Source organism: Lycium ferocissimum, chromosome 6 (assembly GCF_029784015.1).
Source record: "Lycium ferocissimum isolate CSIRO_LF1 chromosome 6, AGI_CSIRO_Lferr_CH_V1, whole genome shotgun sequence".
Lineage (NCBI taxonomy): Eukaryota > Viridiplantae > Streptophyta > Magnoliopsida > Solanales > Solanaceae > Lycium > Lycium ferocissimum.
This window is the reverse complement of record NC_081347.1, coordinates 16,879,277-16,890,490: the sequence shown is the minus strand read 5'-3', so window position 1 is coordinate 16,890,490 and position 11,214 is coordinate 16,879,277. Positions and strand designations below refer to the sequence as shown.

General features: G+C 32.5%; 1 long non-coding RNA gene across 3 annotated transcripts; it reads right to left on the bottom strand.

Moving 5' to 3' along the window:
- Window positions 1-1,973: 1,973 nt before the first annotated feature.
- On the bottom strand, window positions 1,974-6,935 carry LOC132059434 (uncharacterized). Of its 3 annotated transcripts, none has more exons than XR_009415561.1 (4): window positions 6,403-6,935; window positions 5,282-5,315; window positions 4,281-4,488; window positions 1,974-3,034 (listed from the first exon to the last, which is right to left on the bottom strand). It is a non-coding gene; the product is annotated as an uncharacterized LOC132059434 (long non-coding RNA). The 3 variants fall into 3 exon arrangements; XR_009415562.1 differs by having other exon boundaries at window positions 6,408-6,935; XR_009415563.1 differs by having other exon boundaries at window positions 6,424-6,935.
- Between the last annotated feature and the right edge of the window lie 4,279 nt (window positions 6,936-11,214).

Genomic DNA, 11,214 nt, shown 5'->3' with positions numbered 1-11,214 from the left:
CAGGATAGATATTTGTCGTACTTATACATGATAGATCCCGTTGTGACTAGACAGAATGCTTGTTATGCTCGCATACGATTTATGTATTCTAAAGAAAGGTAAAGAATTAAGTTAAGGAACAGTAATCAAAGTATATGATCCCAAGTGAACAATAAATGGTCCCAGAACGTCGCTCCACATAGCGATCCAAAGATATCATCAGAAGTACAGTAAGGTTCAGTAAGTGTTCCTATAGATGTTTTAGAGCTTTCAGTTTAATCTACTTGATTACACTTCAGTTGTCTCCTTTATGAGCTTCAGTTTATAATGTATGTTTCGTGTCTGCCTTATGTACTCGGTACAATCTTTCTGTACTGATACCCCTTGGTCGGGGATGCCGCATTTGTTATGTGTCACATTGCATGTTCAGATATACGGGATGACGGTCATCCTCTCTAGACATTGCGTATACTCGGCGAAGGTATTGTAGGCTCCATTTCCATCTAGTCCTGAGTCAGATCTAGTGATTTCAGTAATATTAGAGACTTTGAGTAGCTCGGGGCCCTGTCCCAGCATTTATATCAGTTTTTCAGTAATAAGTATTTGTAGAGGCTTCATGGACAGTTGTATTATTTAGTCTTCTTGGTTATGTCATACAATTTGTGCAAGTTCATAATAGTTGCATATAGAGGATAGTCAATCCCATGCGGGTTTAGGGCGTGACAATAACATTATGCTTATCATGATAGGAAGCTCAAAGTAGTCATGACACATAATTAAGCACGTACAACAAGAATTTCAACAAGCACCCTACATTCCGTATAGCATTAATAACTCCAGTACCCGCATATATTCTAGTCATCTCCCATATACATAATATACACAAAACAAAATTAATTTGGAAACGTTCTCTCATTGAGGTCAAAACCTTAATGTGCCTCGGCCAAAGAAGCCTTAACCTTTACGAATCACCTTTCTTCGTTCGAAATATCCTTGATCTATTAAAAAAAATACTCTACAAGGTTAGACAAATCCACTGATACTAATTTTGCAATTTTATACTAGGTCGGGTCAAAGTTAACCCCAAAAAATAAAATTTGGGCCTCGTGGTCAAACCTTAAATTTTATTATATTTTTGTATTACCCATAACTCCACGAGTCTAAATTTATCATGAGATATCAATTCCGAGTTTAATTCAATGTTCAAATATCTAGTTTATCCTATATTAACTCTCGTGCAATCCCCCAAATTCTATATTCAAATTCATGATTTAGGATTAATCTAACATAGATTCATGTATAATTACTAGAAATCAATCTAGAATTGCTACCTTGTGTTATATGATGTTTCCTCTTCGGTTCACTTTCCAATCCATAACTTAGTTCTCCCCAAAAGTGAGTTAGAATGTTAAAAATCTTGAAAAGAGCCGCTTTATACCGCAACACCTTTTGCAATTGCAGAGGCCAGCCTCACGATTATGAAGGGCCCTTAATCTGGCTATTTCCGCAATTGTAATAGCCACGTCACAATTGCAGTGTCGCAATTGCGAGGGTATTATCCTGATCGGCAAACAGAAACTACATGTTTTTAGCTATCTTCCGCCTCATATTTAGATATCTTTTCTTGTGTTTAAATATATTTCGTTCACATTAAGCTTAATATTTGTGTTTCATTGTGTAGGGGATGAATTAGTGAAAGATGAGAATTGGAAACTAACAATGATGAAAATGGACTTTGAAGTTTGAGTAAAAGTCCAAGTCATGAAGTGGGATCGAGTCTAGAAGCCGAAAATCAAGTGCACATGCAAAATACATGAAGAAGGAAAAATAGGCCAAAAGTATGTGGACACGCCACTAGGCCACGCACCGCAGCAATGCATTGTCAGAAAACCTTATATTTAACCCTATAAGTTTTGACTTGGCACCTCGAGCTACACACCACACTTGGTCTCTGATAAAAGACTTGGTGCGCCGGCCCATGCGGCGCACCAGTGCAATTTTGGGTATTCGAATTTACTTGGTTTGTTAAGGGTGTTTTTTTCTAAGGGCTTCCCTACTCGGTATAAATGTGACTTAAACACGTTTTTGATGGGGGAGTTCACTGGAGAAGGATCGAGAGACGGCTAGAGGATGCGTGTCGTGGAAATTCATTGAGTTTTTCTTTATTTTATCTCATATTGTAGTTATGTTATTAATAATTAGAGATTTGTATGCCATGAACATGTGTGGCTAGCTATTATATGTCGATGATCAAATTGAAATTTTGCTTCTCCTGATTGCATAATTTCCATCATGGTGTCCAAAAGTCCTTAGTTTGCTTCTCGTATGAGAATGAACATGTTTATCAATAATCCTCTCAAGAAACTCATCAAACTCCTTTGAAAGATCCTTGAGCTTGCGGCTGAGTCCACTACTAGAAAAATGGCCTATAGCGAAGGGAAACATGGTCCCTAAAAGTGGGTTTCTGGTCCCTAAAGATCATGAACGACCAGAAAAAGCTGGTCGCCACCCGTCGCTCTCCGCCGCTAAAAGTCATCAACGACGAGAAAAATAAGCTGATCCTTAAAGAGTAATAGCGACCAGCGACAATCTGGTCCTTAAAACACTTTTAGAGACCTTATTTTCAGTCCCTAATAGATGAAGTTAAGTCTTAGTAACTGGTCCTTAAAGCTTAGCGACCAGCTGCCGTGTAGTCCCTAAAAGTACTTTAGGGACTAAAATACTGGTCCCTAAAGATACTTATGACCTGGGTCTCTGTCCAACATTATTTCTGCAAATCATATTCAATTTGCAACTAAAAACTAGATCACAAAAGGATAATATAATGATGATCCTGCTTTCATACACATATAATTAATTAAAAACAGAAAAAAAAAAAAAAAAAAAAAAAGAGAAGATTTGCATCAGTTGGCATCTTACAACCACAATATAAGCTATAGTAACAATATTGTGGACATGTTCCCTTAGCAGAAAATGTATGAAGCTAACATTCCTAGCCTATAATATAGAGTTTGTCCTCAAAAACTTGCTTCTTGTAAACTCCAGTATTCAAAACCTGTAACAAGTACGTAGTAAAAAAACATCCTTTAGAAAAAACTATAAAATCAACTAGACAATTGGTTAAATAATTTTCTATAACTTTACTCTAATAATGCTTTGACCACTAGTTAATTCCCCAAAAAGCAATCCAGATTGATCTAGTGTATGAATACAATTCAGAGATAAATAAAAAATGAGGCATACTCCATGTTAGATTCCAAATATCACACTGTACAATTATTTTATAAAAAAAATTCATTTTCATATGTCATACTGAACATACCCTGTTCAAATGCACCAACTAAAACGACGATTCAATTATGTTCTGCACTTGTAAAACATATTAAAAGCTAAAACGACAAGTCAATATGAAAGCAAGAATGAGAAATGGAAATCTATGTAAAAACCTGTATTAACAGTACACTTCTTAAAGTCTTAAGAAAATAATGCAAATACCAGACAAAAAGAAAACAATGATCTTCATACCTGGACCTTGAAACCCTAGAGATTTTTATTTTCATAGCAGAAAGCCTAATAAACGAACTAGAGTAATTGACTTTAGTTTGAAATACGGTTACATCCTTGTTCTATTCTAAATGATTGTAGATAATGTTGCTAAATTCCTTATGTAAGATTGAACTTAAACTGGCTTAAATTGACGATATGGACATGAAAAATTCATTTGATGGACTCTAACTTGCTTGAGGTTGCGAACTATATAATTTTAAACAGTTTGATGATCAGCAAAGATAGAAATAGCAAAAGATAAGATTGTGATTAAATGTTTTTCCTATTCCTAAACTTTGCTGATGTGCCAATATATGCTGGGAAGGAAAAACCAGTTTATTGGCAAATGAAAGAAATGGAAGCTACTGTGATCAACCTAGCCACTAAATATCCTGCTGGTGTTATTTTTAATATCATCCCTCAGGAATATTCTATAACATCAGTTTTTTAAGACCAAAGACTAGTTGTTGTACACATAATTTCATCAAAATTGGGATTACAGATAAAAAATCAGACACGCAAAAATATTAAACATTTACAAAGTTGTGAAACATCAGCAGCAACACCCAAATTAAGAAAGAACAAGAAGACAAAAACACCAAAAACCCAGAAATTAAAGCTGAAACTAAGCTCGAAGAACGAAAATTGACAACAACTAATAATGTTGCTACTCATAACCAGCAAATCAACAATCGCCAAAAAGCACCCCAAATGATACATATGAACATACACTAACTAGGTATATTATGTCAAACCTGAAAACTTTCGGTGGAAAAATATTCTTTACCAACCACTCTCATTGTTTCTTGTCTACCCCCTTCGGCAAATTCTTAAGAGCGTCTTGGATTGGCTTACCCTTCACATACTTTGCATCAATTTTCCTCTGCTTTTGTTCCAAAATTCTTTCATCCATCCCAAGATATGATCGCGATTAATATCCTTGTCATCACTCTCAAATTTATCCTGCAATAAATAAAACTTAGGTTGAACTCTAGTATGCAATTAAATTCCACAAAAAATGAAACAGTGGCTTCTAGAGTTAGGTTGAACTCTTGTAAGAATGTGGCTTCTAGAGTTAAGCAAAGAAAAGAAGAAAAAGAAAATCAGAGTACTAAAATGAAGCATTACACACAAAAAGAAAAAAAATAGAAACAGATAAACTCAACCTTCTGTATAACAGTGACAAGAATCATAACTGGCAATGTATAAGTTGATGAACAAAAATAAAACTTTCAGCTAAACCCCCAAATGACGTATTTCTCAATAGCCTGTGCAACTTTAACACATCAACAGAGGTTATCAATATAGCAATAAACTTTCTCCTGTAGTATACAGAGCAATAAAGCAAGAAGCCGCTACATATATATATATATATATATATATATATATGTGTGTGTGTGTGTGTCATACACATCAACAGAGGTTATAATATAGCAATAAACTTTCTCCCAAATTGTTTTTTTCATTAAATGAGTCAGTAGGTTACATTCATGTACTTCTCATTTTGTTTCTTGAGAGTCTAGGAAAAGATTCAGAAGGAACAGATAAGAGAAGCAGAGAAAAGAAGAATAGAAAGTAAAAAATCTGCAGTAGCAGCAACAGATAAGAGAAGAGAAAAGAAAAAAAAAACTATAATTATAGTAGCAGTAATTTCAGATCAGAGAAAACAAGAAGAGAAAGCAAAAAGAAACTGCAGCAACGATAGCGGTAGCAGAAAAGAGAACAGAACAGAACAAGAAAGAAGACATAACCATACTTGAAGAAGATAAATCAGTTGCAACAAGCAAAACCTAGACCAAAGAAGAGAGCAATGAAACAGATAAGAAACTTACATCTTTTTCATTTTAAAGTCTACTTTTTTTGTGAAAATAAATTAAGAGCATGCTTCAGTTGCTTCTCGCTTCATCTACACTTCACGTTTTAAGCGATCGAAGCAACAAGTGCTTTAAATAACACTGGAAATGTGAAGTAGTGCAAAAAGAGAAGTAAATAGGGAGTTTTAGCGATGGAAAAACAACTTTTCAGCTTTCCCCATATAAACAACCTCATGATAGGAGTACATAATTCTTTTTGGCTAGATTTTTTCCTAACAGAAATAGTTGAAAAACTAAATGATAAGAACTTCAAATACATGAAGAATGTAAATGTGTGTACGGAAAATCTTAATCTTTAACTATTGGTACATCTTTCAGAAAGAACCTTAAGCTTTAATTTGCATAAACCAGATTTTATTTTCAGCTTTTCTTCAATTTGCTTGAAGAAACATGTTTATTAACTAGAAGTTCCACTGAAATTTCAATCAAAGCTAAACATGCTGGCTTCTATCTACGTAAACTATTTTCAACAAGAAAAGCAGATTTTTAAGAAATTATGTATAACATCCATATTCTCTTTGAATAGTCCAATGAGAATGTACTATATAATGCTCATACATAAATATCATAAACAAAATAAGAAGAAAAAAGATATTTTGTTAAGAATATATTCATGAAATGAAAAAAAAAAAGGGGTGGAGGGTGGGGGGGAGGGGACAAAAATGTTGCCAAATATTACAAACGCACAACAACATATTTATCGTTCTAATTTCACTACAAAATATTATTTCCTTTTAACTTCATGAGAAGTCAATTTGTCTTTGTATTTCTCTAGAAAGAAATAAATCCAACCATCATCCTTCAAAGAATCAAGTTTGTAATAATATTTATCAACCACTTTGTTGCCTACCAAAATACTGCCAAAAAGGTCTAGAAAGACGAAGGACTACCTAAGCAAGAAAAAGCTTAATCTGAAGTTTCTACAGTAAAGGAACTAAATTAGAGCACCTAATGGGTCAAAAAAATTCAATCAATTCATAAGAAAAATCAGAACAGATAAAACCTTACAGTAAATTAGACCCACAATATTTCCTTATTCCTTCAGCCAAGTCTCCAGAAGACTTTTCAATGAAAACCAACAGAAAAACCCCACAATAAACCCTGTAATATGTCCTCAATCGTTGTCGTCCAACCCATTACTCCCACTTTAAGCCCTCACACAACGACAATCAATATTCCAAGCAAACAAAGAAACCCAATCGCAGAACCTTGGGCTAGAAAGAAAGAAGTGAAGGAAGATTCCTTTTTTTCATCCAAAAAAGAAATTTGAGCAAGAAGGGAATCTGGTTTGAGCGAGAATAAATCAGACAAATTAAATGAGCAAGAAGAGAATCTGGTTGTTTAGCCGCAGACCGACGATCACATTCTAAGCAATTTGGGATTTTAGGGTTTTGGAGCTAGAGAGAGAGAGGGAAAGTTTTAGAGCTTATATCGATTAGCGCCTTTAGTCCCTGAAATTTTATTATTAGCGACTGGGCTTTTGGTTTATGCAGTACCACATTAAATCCGATCCCTTCGTTACTTGGAAAATAAAAAATAATCTCATCCCTATAACTGTACCATTAGGGACCATATTTCAGACCCGTCGCTAAGTCTTGATCTCTAATAACCCTTTTTCTTGTAGTGGTCCCTAGAGATCAGTAAAACCAAGAAAGGGGGAAAATCTCCTAAGTTGGTGTTGCTGCTAAATGCACAACATCTTGAACTACAGCTTTGAATCCCCTCCTGCTTAAGTCCTCATCCATGTACTTCTTTGCAAAAACTATTAAGCAAGTCAAATTATCATTCAAGGACGTAAACTTCCACTAAGGTCAACAGCTACACAGTCATGAGCTTCCCTTTAAAGTGATTCAATCACAAGTTCAACTTCTTGCTTTCTCATGGATTGGAATGAATTTGTTTTATGACTATTCAAGAGAGCATAGTGCTCAATTTGCCCATGTTACGACAATACGCACCATATTTTGCAAATATCATTTTTTTCCAGCCATAAGCCAAATACTGAGATGCCTCATGATGAGGCCTACTAGCAAATATGTTATCATATATCTTGAGGACCTTTTTGACTGCATCAGCAGACGAGGCAACGATTTCAGGTACTAGCCCCAGTAGCATATATTGTAAAAATGAATGTGATATCTCAAAAAGAAGTGTGCAAATTTATTCCTACTAAAATAATGTCTACATTCATTTCTTATATATTTAATTTTTTGTTAATGAGATTAATCTATATATAATATAAAGTTAAGCGTAGATAAGGTGATACAAGACCTCAAAATATTTATCTTTTATCTCCTTTTTTTGCATTTTTTTCCATTTATGTATATATAATCTACTAACAAAATAGATTAATAAATGACACACAAAATAAATAGGAGTAGAAATCAGCCCACGTAGCAATAAATAAGAGAACAGCCCACGAAACAATAAATAAAGAAATCAGCCCACGTAGCAGTAATAACATGACCTTTTAATGTTAAGTTACCGTAAGACTTGGGATCGTTTGGTAACGTTTTCAATAACAATTACTCTTGCATTTACTTTTCACGTTAAATTTTGGAAGCAATGATCTTTCAATATTTTTTTTTGGCATATGTATATATATGCTCTTCATTGCTTTTCTACGTACACCAATGTATGCTATGTTGATACAAAAACAACTAGAAGTAATATAAAAAGATAGGCTGACTTATGTAGGTAATTTTCTCTGTCTTCTTTAATCTATTTTTTTTTTTCGGTATGGGGAGGGTGGATTTGGCGATGGAGAATTCGATTGATATACCTATTTGATACTTTTTACTCTTGACGTTGTGAATACTGAATTTATATGTATAAACAAGCGTATAATAGTTTAAATGTCCAATAGGTGACTTCTTTAGGATTATGATTAGGGGTTACAAAGTAAACCAAACCGCATAAACCGATAAACCGAGAAACCAGAAAAAAACCCGACTAGTTTTGGTTTGACTTGGTTTGGTGTTGAAAAAAAAACTTACCATAATTGGTTTGGTTTGGTTTTAACTAAAAAAGTCAAACCGAACCAAACCAACCCGACATTACATATATTCAAATTTTAAAATATTTTATACATAAAAATATTTATTTGTAATGTAATTTATAAATATTTCTTAAATTTTTTGTAGTTCTTTAACTATTATCATATTATTCAAGCTTGAACTTCGAGTTTTGAATGTCAATAAGTTTTATATCACTGTGGATGTTAGTAACTCAAATAAAGTCCAACTCAAATAAAGTTTAAACCAAAACTAACTCAACACTAATGCTAACAAAGAAATTCAATTTACCACTAGGAATGACAATAATGTTGGATATCTATTCTTCGCCCAGCATAATTTATTTAGAGAATATGAAAAAACATAACTTAAGTTTTATTTCTTTGTCATGTAATTAATACTTATTAGCCCTACTTATTTTAGCATGACTTAATATTTTTAGATTATGGTCATTTTCTTTATGGCTTGTTAATTAACAATATTTATTTTGACCGAATTTATTAGCTTTTTGTTGAATATTTTAATACAATGTCATCACTCTTCTCACATTTTGTGTTATTTTCTTAAGAAACACCTTAATTATATAGTTGTCTCTTACTAAAACTAAAGAAATATTTGAAGTAAAAGTTATATGTTTTGTATCAAGACTATTCCGGAAAAAAAAACCCGAAAAACCCGAGAAAACCGAATAACCCGAGGTTGAAAAACCCGAATTTTATTGATTTGGTTTGGTGTATAAATTTAAAAACCCGACGCAATTGGTTTGGTTTGGCGTTTAAAAAATCCGAACCAACCCGGTCCATGTACACCCCTAATTATGATGATGAGCTTTGAGTGATAACAATTTAATTATTATTTTTCTCTGCCATGATTCTTAATGTGAATATGCAAAAGGAGGAAATTGAAAGATATTCCTTCGTTGCTGAGGTGTATTTCTTATTTATTCTTTATTGCGTTATGGTGAGTTTTGAGTGATACCAATGTATCTTTTTGTCCTCTGGCATAGGAATTTGAATAGATGATATTAACTTTCTGGGTGTGTTTTTGTCGTGATGATGATTTGAGTGATATTTGTTTTTTCAAACATATGTATAAATTGAGTTTGCGGTCATTTTATGATTTTTCTTCTAGAAATTTGGGCAAATATGAGAAAAAGGAGTTATAGATTATTTTTAACAAGTAGCTAATTAAAATTAATATTCCTATGCGTTTAAAATTTACTCTACATTAAAATTCTTTAAGAATGCCATCCAAAATAAAGTTTCACATCATAGGAGAGAATGATGTGATTTGAATTCATAACAGAAACAATTTAACAATAAATTGGAGTAAATTAAGGAATTTGTTTGGTTAATTTGAATGATGGATAAGATCCAGTAAGTTGTAAAGCATGACTGCAATTTTGTGAAAATTCTTTTAGCAAAGCAGCAACTAACAACTAACAACTAACAAGCGCGAACTGAGAAGAAAGGTAACAAGAACAAGAGAAGGAAGAAATAAGAAAGGAAAGAACAAATTGTGATTCAAACTGCATCCATTACGTGTCATAACCACATAAATTATTATTTTTCTTATTATTTATTCTTTAATAGAAATTAGTAAAAACATAAAATTAGCTACAAGAAATTTTTGCTATTACTTTTTATTTTCATCAAATGCATGACCTTTTTTTATTGAAATCCTAGCTATTCGTAGTATGATATTTATTACTATTATTCAAACAAGTTGTGCTTGTATTATTGAAATAATTATTAATTTCTTTATTAAAATTCAAAGTTTCTAAATACATTAATAACTTTCATGTAAAGAGTATAATTTTTAAATTTCTGAATCAAGATTCTTTTTTATTTACCTTTTCTCCTTTGTACAATTGTTTTTTTTTTTTTTTTCTCTAAATAGAGAAAGATGCAAGATGTTACGTAGGAGTTAAGGATCTCCGCTAAGATAGCAACGTGATGTAGCAGCTGGTTCTATTTTGGCACTATATTTATTAGTTGTTGATTTTTGTTTTTTATTATATATTTTTAATCGTGATATTAGTTCATGGATAGTGAATCATATTTGTTGATGTTTGTTTGTAGAAATGTATAAAAAAATATAGTAAATCAAAGCTATCGTCCTTTCTAACATTTTCAATTTTTGTTTTCTTTCATAACCTCGCGCGAAGCGCGGTCAAATTCACTAGTTATAATATATAATAATATATTTAAAACAATTTCTAAGGTCTCAATATATGTTTGTAGCAGACCATTATTACTCTTAACATTCAGTAGCTTTGGAAAAACGTATTTGACTGAGCCTTAATGACAGCTATATTAAAGCAATTTAAATGGTCATCATGACATTCAATATGGTAAAGTTGTTAATTGCTAGCAGATTTTAACGTTATTTTTGGCTATCAAAGAAGGCTTGAATCATTTTTCTTCATCACTATATATGTACTATCTTGTGTGTTCAAAGAGAAGTTCTTCTTCCAATTCTAATTTTTGATATTGCCTCAACTTTACTTTGAAAAAAGCAAGTCAAATTATCATTCAAGGACGTAAACTTCCACTTAAACTTCCGATTGAAATTTTCATCAAGGGTAAAGGAAATTTCACTTATATATTTTTAATTAATTAGTTAGTACCCTAATTAACAATAATAAATTTTCCATAGTTTTTTTTCCAGCCATAATTAGAAATACTGAGATGCGTCTTCAATGATGAGGCCTTTCAGCAAATATGTTACCTAATCTGAGGACCTTTTCATATTTTTCAGAGCACCTTTCAAACCCCGAAGGTTACAAGGGTTTGAAAGGT